This window comes from Pinus tabuliformis, chromosome 6 (assembly GCF_031772625.1).
Source record: "Pinus tabuliformis cultivar Carrire ecotype Pingquan chromosome 6, CPIR1, whole genome shotgun sequence".
Classification (NCBI taxonomy): domain Eukaryota; kingdom Viridiplantae; phylum Streptophyta; class Pinopsida; order Pinales; family Pinaceae; genus Pinus; species Pinus tabuliformis.
In genome coordinates, this window is record NC_142292.1 from 380,289,739 (window position 1) to 380,303,606 (window position 13,868).

Below are 13,868 nucleotides of genomic sequence, written 5' to 3' on the forward strand. Positions count from 1 at the left end.
TGATTTATGAGTTTTATGTTAAAGAATTAGGGATTTTTTATAAAAGACTACAGGAAGTTGCAACATCTTGTATTTGGTTTATTGTTTGACATATGGCATGACAGCTAGGCTAAAGCAAAGGGTAGGGATGAAAAGTAGAGTGTACAAGCATGGACAAACACCTATCCTATAGCAGAACCAACGCTCCTAGAGGCACGGTCAATGACGGTCAAAGTATAGCATGTTGGCGACAAAAGCAGCAACAGCATAGGGTTCTAAACCGATGTAGTTTTATTCCTTTTTGAAATCAGTTCAGAATGGAAACAACTTAAAAAAACTATGCCATAGCAAAAGCGGCAACAGCCGCATCATGAATGTACATTCGTTTCGAAATGTAAAGGTTGTAAAAACATATGTAAACACAGTTCTGTGTGGTCAGTTAGTGGTTATCATTGTATCGTTTTGAAAACAGAGTTTTGAACTTAATACCAAGAACACGGTTGCAGTCACGATTTCCTTGTTGCGTTGATTCTATAGTTGCTTGAGCACAGTCCAGTATACCTCTGAAACGCGGACGGGCCCTGCGTGGAATGGGTATACTGTTATTTTATTTCATTTGCAACTTCTGAATATTCACTAGCATGCACAGTGATTAGAGTTCAGTTTATGCTTTCGTTGATTCAATTAGAAGTTCGTATGAGTAATGTTTATGATGGTAGCTTGAAGGATTAATCGCTGAGATCGTTGAATTGTATCCTGTAAGGGATCTGATCTTTCATTATTTTTAAGAGCATCTTCATGAACCTTGTTTCTCATATATTTGGATTTTAAGTGTGCTTATGATTTTAATATATTTCAATCTTTCATGAATGATAAACATTGAATGCTGAGTGTTCACTGAACAGGGGTTTTATGCATAGCATCCTCGTAAGGGGATTGAAATCTTGGTTTAAGTAATACACAGTGTTTTTAGATAAGTAGATGAGTTGAATGACCTGAGTGTCCAGGTGATAGGGAACATACCTCAACCTTCCGTAAATAAGTTCTGTAACCTACCATCACGAACACTTAGTTAGGAATCCTTTATGTCTATAGATTGTAGACGCATGCCTCGAAGTTTACTGATCCTGGTCGATAATAAATATAGCCTAATCTAGCACCCTAGATAGGACACTACAACCCTTATCATCCCATAACTTATCTTTAAATTTGGAAGTAATAGTGGTTGAAAGCATGAAGATGGGTTACACTTTTGGGACAAATGTGGCGATGAAATTTCAAGTTTTTCCTCTTTTATCGAATTGAATCCCTCAAAATTCATATAAGCACTATGAATTTTGATTCAGAGTAAAAAGACAAATTGTGGAGAATTATGTTGTTGTCCTAATGATATTTATTGAAAAAACACTTAGTGGCATATAATATGTCAAGTTTCCATTAAATGAAATTCTTGTCTTTGCAAATTTTCACACAACTTAAGAGGTATGTGTGTGTTCACGTAACATAACTTAGTGTAAAATGTGTAATTTAGAATATATATATATATATATATATATGAGCACGATCTACACAAAGAGAGCTAATTTTTTCATATTAAAAAATTAATTTTTTGTGCAAAAATATATATTTTTTTTATTATTTTTTGAAGTTGGCGATGTAATATTTCAATTGAATTTTGTAGATACATGTGTTCATGTTAGGTTTTTTTCAACTATTTAAATAAATTGAAAAACCAAAAGTACCCTTTTAAAGAGGACTCGTAAACAAAGATAGTGGTATTTTTTGAAATTTTTTCATTGTGTATATTTTATAATATTGATTTTTTATTCAACCTCTTTAAAACAGTTCAAAAAATTTCAAGCATTATGCTTAAAAGAAATTAGATGAAAAATATCATATGAATTTGAAAATTTCAAACTCATATTCCATTGGATAGAGGATTACTTAATGAATTAAACATGATCAACTCTGCCACCTAAGGACAAATTTATCCCTATGTCTACTAAGGTACAAAATGGTGTTGCAAGAAATTTTGCAAAAGGGGTGTTGAAATTGTGGATTTTAGGACTTAAGAGGCTTGATCATCAAGCACCTAAATTTCAAATTCAAATATCTCGATTAATGGTTTCATAAACCATCAATCAAGACATATGCATGGTTAACAGGGGCTCGATCGAGTGTTATGGCTCGATCAAGTTACATAGCTCAATCAAGCTATTATGCTTGATTGAGCCTCTATAATTTTTGTATGAATGATCTAAAATTAAGCTTTTACTTCATTTTAAAATTCCAAATCCTATTAGAAAATTTTGTTATCATGTCATGTAAAAACCTTATTAAATTTAATATTAATATTTAAAAATTATTATTATTAAATTAAATGATGAAATGTTATTAATATAAAAAAATTAATATTCATATATTTTAATGTTAATATTAAATTTATTAATTTTGAATTAATATAATATTATTAACTTTAATATAATATAAAATTTCTTATATTATAATATATACTAGCACAACCACATTAATAAATGTGGTTGATATACACCATAGGCATCAACAAAAGAGTCATTAACACAAAAAGAGTCATACAAGCTAACTCAATATGTTAATTTTATTTAACCTAATTTTTTTATAAATCTAACATAATAAAATATATAATATTTTTAAAATCCTAAAGTAATCATAACTTAAATCTACCTTTAAAGAAATAAAACATAACTAGTTTCAATTGGAAGACATGAAGCACTCTATGTATCTTTGATGGAGGTAGCTGGAACATTAATATTTTGGAAAATTTTAGATAATATTTCCATGGAAAATTATCATTTTCCCTTCAAGTGAATGTACAACACACATTTGAAATATTGCATTTTAAATATGTATTATATAAAAAAATTAAATTGTTGTATGACATCAAAATAAAAATAAAAAATATTTAAACATAATATTTAATTGTCAAATTATTTTAAAAATTTTGAAATATAGAGGAGAGAGAGTGGAAGAGAAGGGTAAGAGAGAGAGGGGGGGACACAAATATGGAGAGAGGGAGAGGAGGAGAGAGTCTTTGAGAAAGAGAGGGAGCTCGAGAGATGGAGTTGGAGGAAAATATAGGGAAGGAAGAAGTTCAAGACATATAGAGAGAGAAAGGTGGAGAGAGAGAGGGAGTGAAAAGGGAGAGATGGAGAGAGAGTGTGTATATTTTTGGGTGAGATAGAAAGAGAAATAAGGAGAGATGGGGAGAAGGGGGTGAGATAATGAGGGAGGGAGGGAGATAGTCAACAAAGTTGCAGGACAAAGGTTGAGAGAGAGAGATTGAGTGAGCAAGTGATGTGGGGGAGAGATAGAGGGAGGTGGGAGAGAAAGGAAGAGAGAGAGGAATTGAGAGGGAGGGAGAGAGAGAGATGGAATTGGAGGGGAGAGAGAGGGAGGTAAGAAGAAACACATATAAAGGTGGAGAGAGAGAGAGAGGGAGTAGTCAAGGGATATGGAGAGAGAGAGAGGGAGTGACAAGGGAGATGGAGAGAGGATAGTAGGAGGGAAGAGAGATAGAAGGGCAGACGAGGAGAAGAGAGAGAGAGAGGGAGAGGGAGAGGTATGGAGATATAGATATATATGGATAAACAATGTGTATGCTTGCGGGGTGATATAGAGAGATGAAGAAGGAGAGACAAAGTGAGATAGTGATATTGATGGAAGGGGGAGAGAGGGAAGAAGAGAGAGATAGAGGGAGGGAAAGAGAGATAGATAGATATTGATCTAAATTGGATCCTTAAAAATTATCAGAGTTTTGTGACTGTTTTGAATCATGATAAACTTCAAAAACTTGTGAACAAAGAGCTATCAGGAAGGACCTCTGGACAGTGGCAGTTTGTAGCTAGCACAGAACAACGAGGACCTTGGTCAAAGTGCGCTAACCGTTGGCCCATGGAGACCGTGCAGTGGCACAAACTAGCAATTGGGAAATCCAGATCAGAAAATGGAGGTTGTTTCTGATGCGCGATTAGTGCAAAGCCCCTCAAAATGGAAAATCCCTGAGCGCTCGGTCACAAGGAAACCATAAAATCGTGGGAAAAGCGCTGAAATGATAGGCGAGTACCGCGCTCCAAAACTGGCAGTATATTAGAGGCGTTTTGGGTGGTAAGTGGGTTTTTTCAGGCGAACAAGCAATTCCATATGTTGGATGACGCATGTCCAGTGGATGAGAGAGAAAACCTCTCTCATCATGGGCTAACGTTCGAGCAAGTCAACCGCGTGATAAGAGAAATAACCATAGGATCTGGGGGTCTCGGATCTAACGACGGAGATTACACCCGATGGGATATAGGATTTGGAGGGAGAAATAAGCTACGACGCATAAAGGCTTGAAGTTCGATTTGACTGCTGAGCTGGCAAATGAATCATTTCACAAAGTAACCGAAATAATGAACCGTCGAGGAAGAGTTGGCGCTCAATTCGTGAGAGGACAAGTGGCCACCTCTCGGTGAAGCATTACACAATAGCGATGACGCAGAGGTAGGGAATTCCAAGCGGAAAACAGTAGGCAATCCGAAGAGACGGAAGAGGAAGCGAACAGTCAAGGGACGGATTGGCTTTAAGCCATGAATAGACAAAAAACAAAAAACAGAGAAGGAGGAGACAGTGAGACAGAAAGACAGAATAGAGAGCGAAGCAAGTAGCAGAGAATAGAGAACTGAGCTGACCTGCAGAGCTAAGGCAGCATCGAGCAGACAAAACCAGGCTTGAGAGGTTCAAGCAATCCCTGAGAGGATATCTGTCGGGAACTGAGTACCAAGCTAGACTCATCCCATTAAAACCAGTTGAGGTTGAGACTTAGTAAGGGGGAGTCTGTGCACTCTAGTGGCTTAGGGACTCCAAATACCACCCTACTAAGCATCATCTGTTTCAGGAGACTCAAATTGAGCTCCTCATTGTAAAAACTCTACTTAAAGACACAATAAAGAAGGCCACCACTAAAAGCTGGATAGGAGACGTAACCCAGGAGGATTGGGTGAACTCCTTATTAAATTGTTGTGTTTTACATTTGCTTGTTGTATTTTCTCTTATTGTTTCCCAGTGTCTGTGTATTTTTCAATCTTATCGATTTGTTGCCTAAGATAACATAGACACACACCAACACATGAGTCTATAATACCTTCATTAATTAATTAACTGAGATCACTCGCAAGTGATTTTTAGATCAAGTGGTATCAGAGCCCTAGGCTGTTAAGGTTAGACAAGCTTGTGCTGGATTTAGCTGTTGAATGCTAACTAGATCAAAGCTCAAATTGGGAAAAGGAGAGTTGGTCAAAACTAATCCTGAAATTGGAAGAGTCTATCCTCAGAAGACAATGTCAGAGGAAGGTTCTATGGGGCCAGACCCTTAATTCATAGATAGTTTCCTAGCCATAAGGTCCATGGTAGAAGAAATGTATAAGGATTTTAGAAAACACAAGGATGAATATTCATCAAGCTCCAAACAAGACAAAGGAGAAGATGAGTCTCTCCTCCATGACCACTCCAAAGGCAAAGGGAAAGAGGAAAGCTTTCTCACACCTCCTAATAGCCCTGAACATAAAATGAAGACATCCTTGATTAAACTAGATGTTAAATTTGATTTACCAATATATGATGGAGAGTTGAATGCAGAAAAGTTGGACAATTGGATTAGACAAATTGATGTCTATTGCATAGTGCAGAGTATTGATTCAGACAAGAGCAAGATTCAGATGGCAAGCCTACGCCTTGGAGGCACTGCCTTGGTTTGATGGGAAGGCAGGACCCAAGCTAACATGAAGAGACATGGTAAGACTATTTCTGTCTGGAGTGAATTTGTTTCTGCAATCAAAAAGCAGTTCTATCCATTGGCCTACATGTAGCAAGCCATGATGAGCTGGAAAACTCTTCAACAGTTGAAAGAGAAAGGTGTACAAGGTTACACCCAAGAGTTTAGAAAGAGAGCATTGATTCTAGGAATCTCATTAGACTCACCTGAGACTCTGTTGAAGTACATTGATGATCTACACAATTACATGTGGCATAATATCTTAATGTTTAATCCCACTAGTATAGATGAAGCATTTGTTCAAGCTACACATCTAGAAGCTAGAGGAAAGAATGGAAGTCCAGAAGTTGGGGGATCAACCCAACCCACTGCAAGCAAGAATAAGGAGAAAAGAAAACAGAAATGGAAAGCAAGGAAGGCCAACACTGCACAGAAAAGTAAGTCTTCATGCACTCACTATAAGAAGGATGGGCATGATGATGAGCACTGTTGGATTCTGCATTCAGAGCTGAGACCTCAGAAGTTCGAGGGCAAGAAGAAGAATATTGCTGTAGCTATTCAGAAAGATTTGGGGTTGGACTCAGGAGATGAAACAACCATTGCAGCCACAGGTATACAAGGTTGTCCACTTTAGAGAACGCAGAAATCAAGAAGCAGGTGCAGGAGTTGCTCGAGAAGGGATTCATCAGACCTAGCACATCACCATGTGGTTCACCAATCATTTTGGTGAGAAAGAAAGATGGCTCGTGGAGAATGTGCATTGATTACCAAGCACTTAATAAGATAACAATAAAAAATCGTTACCCCTTCCTCGCATAGATGATCTGTTAGATCAATTGAAAGAAGCTGTTTATTTTTCCAAGTTAGACTTTCATAGTGGATATCATCAGGTCAACTTTGCAGAACAGGATGCATGGAAGACTGCTTTCAAGACAAGGCAGGGGTTGTATGAGTGGCTGGTTATGCCTTTTGGCTTAACTAATGCTCTTGCTACTTTCATGAGATTAATGAATGATGTACTATGACCTTTTCTTAATGATTTTGTTATTGTGTATCTGGATGACATTCTGATATTTAGCAAAACATGGGAAGAACATTTAAAGCATGTTAAGCAGACACTAGATGTTTTGAAAAGAGAAAAACTTTATGTTAAACTCTCAAAATGTGAATTTGTTAAAACATATTTGAATTATTTGGGACATATAGTAGGGGGTGGTGAATTGAAGATAGATCCCTCTAAGGTGGCAGTCATTATAAATTGGCCTAAACCCAAATCTGCTACAGAAGTTAGGAGCTTCTTAAGAGCACCACAATATTGGAGAAAGTTCATTTCTAAATTTTCCTTAATTGCAGCTCCCTTACATGCTTTAACAGGATTGAACAAGGTGTTTCAGTGGGTCGGCAAACAGCAGAAAGCCTTTGACACCTTGAAAGAAAATATTAGTATAGCACCAGTACTAGCACTGCCTGATCTTCAAAGACCATTTGAGATCCAAATGGATGCCAGTGACTATGCCATGGGAGCAGTGTTGACACAGCAGAGAAAACCCATATGTTATCATTCTGAGACATTTAATTCTACAGTAGTTAACTATCCTACATATGATAAAGAATTGTAAGCATTAGTACAGAGTGTGAAAAAGTGGAAACATTACTTAATGGGCAAAGAGACAATAACACATACTAATCATCAACCACTTCAATATCTACACTCCCAAACTAAGTTGCAATAGTCAAGACACTATAGATGGATGGGTTTTCTACAACAATTTCATTTAGTCATCAGATATAAAAAGGGCACACACAATAAAGTTGCAGATATGTTATCTAGACCCATTATAAATGCATCTTCTATACTTAAGCATAATTATGTGTTACATGCGAGCTACATTGAACAATATGCTCAAGATATAGACTTTAAAGATGTATATGCAACTTTAAATCAAGGCAAACGAGTAGAAGAATTGGATTATCATGTAAAGGACCGACTCCTATATCATTGTGGGAAGTTATGCATTCCACAAACAGAAAGAGTAAAGATAATTCGAGAAGCACACACTTCTCTAATATCAGGTCACTTTAGGGTAAGTAAAATAGTTGCACAGCTACAAAGATTTTGTTATTGGCCAAGAATGAACAAGGCAATTTCTAGATATGTAAGAGGGTGTACTATGTGTGTTAAGAGCAAGCCCAGCAATAGAAAACTAGGCTTGTACACTCCATTACTAGTTCCCTCTCATCCTTGGGAAAGTGTTTCCATGGATTTTGTTGGAGGACTGCCTAAATCTAGGAAAGGTCATGATTATCTGTATGTTGTTGCGGATAGGTTTAGCAAAAGGTGTATTTTGATACCTTGTAATAAACAGATTACAGCTGAACAAAATGCAAAATTGTTCTTTCAACATGTATGGGTTCATTTTGGATTACCCACTTCCATTGTATCTGATCGAGACACCTAATTTGTGGGAAAGTTTTGGTCAAGTCTGTGGGAACTGATGGACACCAAACTGAAGAAAAGCACAACTTTCCATCCACAAACCGATGGCCAGACAGAAGTAGTCAACGGGACAGTGATCCAGTTGCTCAGGGGATATTGCAATAAGCATCCTAAGCTTTGGGGTGAACATTTTTGTTATGTGCAGCATGCTTACAACCGAGCCAAACATTCTTCTACACAGAGATCTCCTTTTGAGACCTGTTTTGGTTTCACACCAAGGTCTCCTTTGGATTTTGTCTTTGGTAAGGACACAACAGTTGAGGGACATAGTGATGTGGACAGGGCAACTAGGTTCATTGAACAAATCCAAGAGATTCACCAAGCATTACAGGAACAGCTGGAAAAGAGCTAGGCCAAATACAAGGCAAGGCATGACAAGCATCAGATGGAGCATAGTTTCCAAGTTGGTGATCAAGTCTGGCTGTATATCAGCAAGGACAGAATGCAAGGTGAAGGTAAAAAGCTAAAACCTATCAGGTATGGACCTTTCAAGATACTTGAGAAAATTGGTGAGAATGCTTTTCGCCTTGATCTACCAGCTTACATGCACATCTACTCAGTCGTAAATGCAGACAGCTTGAGACTATTTGAACCTTCATTAATTGAGGATCCTGAAGAATAGAGTCAATTGCCTTCTATTGATGACCTGTTACCTGAATATCTTAATGAATTGCAGGAAGACACAGTTCTGGACAGGAAGGTGAGAACAACGTGCAGGGGAGATGTTGAGTACCTCAAAGTTGGGCTCAAGGGTTCAAAGCCGAGCAGTGAAAAATGGATAGAGATTGGACAAGTGAGACAGTTGTATCCTCACTTAGTCGATGCTTGAAAACCAACTTTTGGTGCTCCAAAATCTTTTCCAGTGGGAAGGTCATGATCCGAATTAGATCCTTGAAAATTATTGGAGTTCTGTGACTGTTTCGAATCATGATAGACTTCAAAAACTTGTGAAGAAAGAGCTATCAGGAAGGACCTATGGACAGTGGCAGTTTGTAGCCAGCATGGAACAACGAGGACCTCAGTCAAAGCACGCTAACTGCTAGCCCATAGAGACCGCAAAGTGATGCAAACTAGCAATTAGGAAATCCAGATCAGAAAATGAAGGTTGTTTTTGATGCGCTTTCGCTGGCCAAAACCCCTCGAAATGGAAAAGACACAAGCGCTCGGTCACAAGGAAACCAGAAAATCTGGGGAAAAGAGTTGAAATGACAAGCGAGTCCCGCGCTCCAAAATCGACAGTATATCGGAGGCGTTTCAAGCGGTAAGCGGGTTTGTCAGGAAAACGAGCGATTCCATACGTTGGATGACGCGTGTCCGACGAATGAGAGAGAAAATCACTCTCATCGCAGGCTAATGTTCGAGTAAGTCAACCATGCGATAAGAGTGATAACCATAGGATCTGGGGGTCCCAGATCTAACGGTGGAGATTACACCCAATGGGAGACCGGATTTGGAGGGAGAAATAAGCTACGGTGCATAAAGGTTTGAATTCTGATTTGACTACTGAGTTGGCAGATGAATCATTTCACAAAGTAACCGAAATAACAAACTGTCGAGGAAGAGTTGGTGCTCAGTTCATGAGAGGACAAGTGGCCACCTCCCGATGAAACGTTACACAGTAGCGATGACGCAGAGGCAGGGAATTCCAAGCGGATAGCAGCAGGCAATCCAAAGAGATGGAAGAGGAAGCGAACATTCAAGGGACAGATTGGCTTTAAGCTGTGAATAGGCAGAGAACAAAAAACAGAAAAGGAGGAGACAGTGAACAGAGAGACAGAATAGAGAGCGAAGCAAGTAGCAGAGAATAGAGAACCGAACTGACCTGCAGAGCTAAGGCAGCATCGAGCAGACAAAACCAGGCTTGAGAGGTTCAAGAAATCCCTAAGAGGATATCTACCAGGAACTGAGTACCAAGCTAGACTCATCCCATTAAGACCAGTTGAGGTCGAGACTTAGTAAGGGGGAGTCTGTGCACTCTAGTGGCTTGGGGAATCCAAGTACCACCCTACTAAGCATCATCTATATTAGGAGACTCAAATTGAGCTCCTCATTTTAAAAACTTTGCTTAAAGACACAATAAAGAAGGCCACCACTGGAAGCTGGACTAGAGACGTAGCCCAGGAGGATTGGGTGAAATCCTTATTAAATTGTTTTGTTTTTCATTTGCTTCTTGTGTTTTCTCTTACTGTTTCCCAGTGTCTGTGTATTTTGCAATCTTATCGATCCATTGCCTAAGATAACATAGACACACACCAGCACGAGTCTATAATACCTTCATTAATTAATTAACTGAGATCACTCACAAGTGATTTTCAGATCAGATATTAAGAGAGAGTGTGTGTGTTTCTGGGGGGTGAAATAAAGAGACAAAGAAGAAGAGATGCAGGGAGATGGAGCGGGGGAGAGAAAGGGAAGACTTTTGCTTGTCGTAGATGCATAGATTTCAATGTATAAATGTTGATTTCTAATCCTATTTGATTTCTTTCAAATTAGATGCATTTATTTCCATGTAGATGTTGATTTCTAATTCTATTTCATTGCTTGCATTAGATGCATTCATTTCATTAAAGATGTTAATTTCTAATCTTGTTTGATTGAGCTTTCACTAGATGCATTTATTTAATTATAGATGTTAATTCCTAATCCTATTTTATTGCTAGCACTAGATGCATTGATTTCAATGTAGATGTTGATTTCTAATTCGATTTGATTGCTTTCAACATTAGATGCATTGATTTCAGTGTAGATGTTGATTTCTAATCTTATTTGATTGTTTGCATTAGATGCATTGATTTTAGTGTAGATGTTGATTTCTCATCCTATTTGATTGCTTGCATTAGATGCATTGATTTCAGCGAAGATGTTGATTTCTAATTAATGATGTAACTAGATATATGGTGTATATTAATTTCAAGATAATTAGTTTAACATTGTACATTGATTTCAATGTAAGAACAAAAAAATTATTGATGATGTGCATTATGACTAAGATTTTGTAGATAACCTCAAACAAAATAAAATCGAATAAAACTTGTATTTGTAACTTTTACATCTCCACATATTTTAAAATTGAATATATAACTTATTTCAATCATATTTGAGTTTTTAAAAATTGAATAAAACTTATTTCCATCATAAGGAATTGATTGAAATACTTGGATAACTACTTGTAAATTTAGGAAAGTTGATAAAATTATATAAATGTTTCTATATATTTTTTTTTGACCTATATATTATATTTCAATACGATTGACCTATATCATGTTATGAATAAACTCTTGTAGATAATATCAAAATAAATAATGTTGAATAAAACTTACTTGTTGTTTACATGACATCTTTTAATATTAAAATTGAATCAAATGTATTTCAATCCTATTTGTGTTTTTCAATTGAGCCTTGAGATAAACGATTGATTGAAATACTTTAAAAAGTTGTCCATGCAATGTTATATGGTTGTGTTGACGATGCTGGAAATCCATCAACCAAGGGGATCTCCCCGATATGAAGTCCCAACTAGACCTCACGCCGTTTGGTTTAGGATTCCCATCCGGTATAAAGGCCTGGTTGGCATATACTTAGAGATCTGCCTTAGCTCGAGGTATCACCACATGAGAGTGTGATGTTGGTATCTTCAAACAACAAGGTAAGTGTGCCTGGTGAGTGCATAATGTAACTCGTGTCTAGGTTCTCTTACTGCAAAGGGGGAGAGTGAAGTGAGCCTCTAAGTGAGAGGTAGTAGTACCACCTAGGAAGAGATATGTGCGAACCAGGAATGGTCTGTCTAGCATCTAGCAGAATAGTCCAAAGTGGATGTGGCAGTCGTTAAAACCGAAGTACAAGGGAAAACACATACACCATCCAGCAGAGTAGTTTGCATGGATGTGATGGTCGTTATAAACAGTAAACAAGATAGGTCTGTCTAATGTCCTGTGGAGTAGCCCATAAGGAAGAGACACGATGATAACCAATACAACACATTCTCAACAATGTAAGTACTAAAACAACCAAAGTAGTTCAACTATCTTAATATAGGTTAAGAAAACATGCTTTATAAATGTTTAAAGAGTAGTCTTACAAACATCTACAAAACATGCATGAAAATGTGTTGGCCTTAACAGGCTTCTGCATTAAGCAAAAGTCCCAAGACACATCTGTACACCATACATCACTAGTCCCAGGAGTAGGACATTAGATCCACTCCTCACTTCTCAAAGAACTGATTGAAAAACTCTCTATGCTTCATGGGAGGAGCCAAGGCGAAAAGTCCTTGCTCATATAATGGGAGAGGTATATATAGCCAAGGATGATGCTTGACCCTTGTGACTCTTGGACTACCCTCATAATCGTTCAATTTCCTATGACTTTTTAACTGACATGACTCTTCAACTTCATGTGTGCGTCCATTGGACTTTCACTTTACATTACATTCAGTTACAATAGATATGGCCCATAGTGGTGATATGGCCTCAACAACTCATGACATAACTTCACATGACACTGCTGACATGTACTACCTGGCTGTGGTGGCAATGTCAAGCTGCTACTCTTCTAAGTGATAAATGTACTCTTGGGTGTGCTTTCTCTTCTCCTCTGCATGGCTTGATGTGGCGGGGTCTTCAATGGTCTTGGTCTTGTAAGATGGTTCCATGCATGTGTTCCTTTCGCTTGCTACTTGATGCACTTCACTTGTTTGTCTAGCCGCAAGTAAGTCTTTTAGCATGTGCATTCCTTCTTCTTCTCATTCTTCATCTCACCATGATCTATCAATGTACCTATTCTTGCAATTCACTCATGACAGAACGACATGAAATCCAAAACCTCCTAGTCTAGCATGATGTATTATTTCCAAGGTCCAGGCCTAGGACATATGACAGGCTGGGAAGAGTGCCCAATAACTACATACTGCACAGTTCCATGTGATAGGGAGGAGGACTGGTCACAAAGACTACGCAGAGCATAGCTCAGGATTGGAAAAGGAACTCCGGGGCACAGTCTTCATTATTCGGGAAAACTGTGCAAAGTCCAATGGGAGGTAGGATTGCGTAGTTGAAGACACCAGTTAAAGCTACAAGGTAGGACCCTGAGGGACACCTTTGCATAGTTTCCAAACGGAAGACAAGGAAGGACAACAAAGGGACCAAAGGAAATTTTTGCGTATATTTTGAGAGTAGTGAGTCTCAGCTGAGGGAAGTCACTGGGAGGACATATCTGCGCAGTTTATGGGAGCAGTACAGGCTCATTTCTTTGTGAAATGAAGGGTTCCAGCAAGTAGGAAGGAGGCTTGATGACTTTCCTTGTGAAGTGTGTAGTTTAGGTTGGGTTTTGAGGTAGTTTCTCTACAGTTCTGTGAAGGAAGACAGGATGCTCACCTATGGGATTGCGTAGTGAAATTGACTTAAAGGACAACCTAGAGCACTGTGTAGTTCCAGACAGTAGAGAAGCACAACTGAGGGCTAAGACTGCACACTGAAGCTCAGTAGGGGTCTGGTAAAGTGGAGTTGTTCAATCGGATGGATTTTCAAGAAAATGGCTAAGTGTGAGAGGCAAGTGAACTTGTGAGGAAGCATCATTGTGATCACACACTTAGCATACTTCGACAAC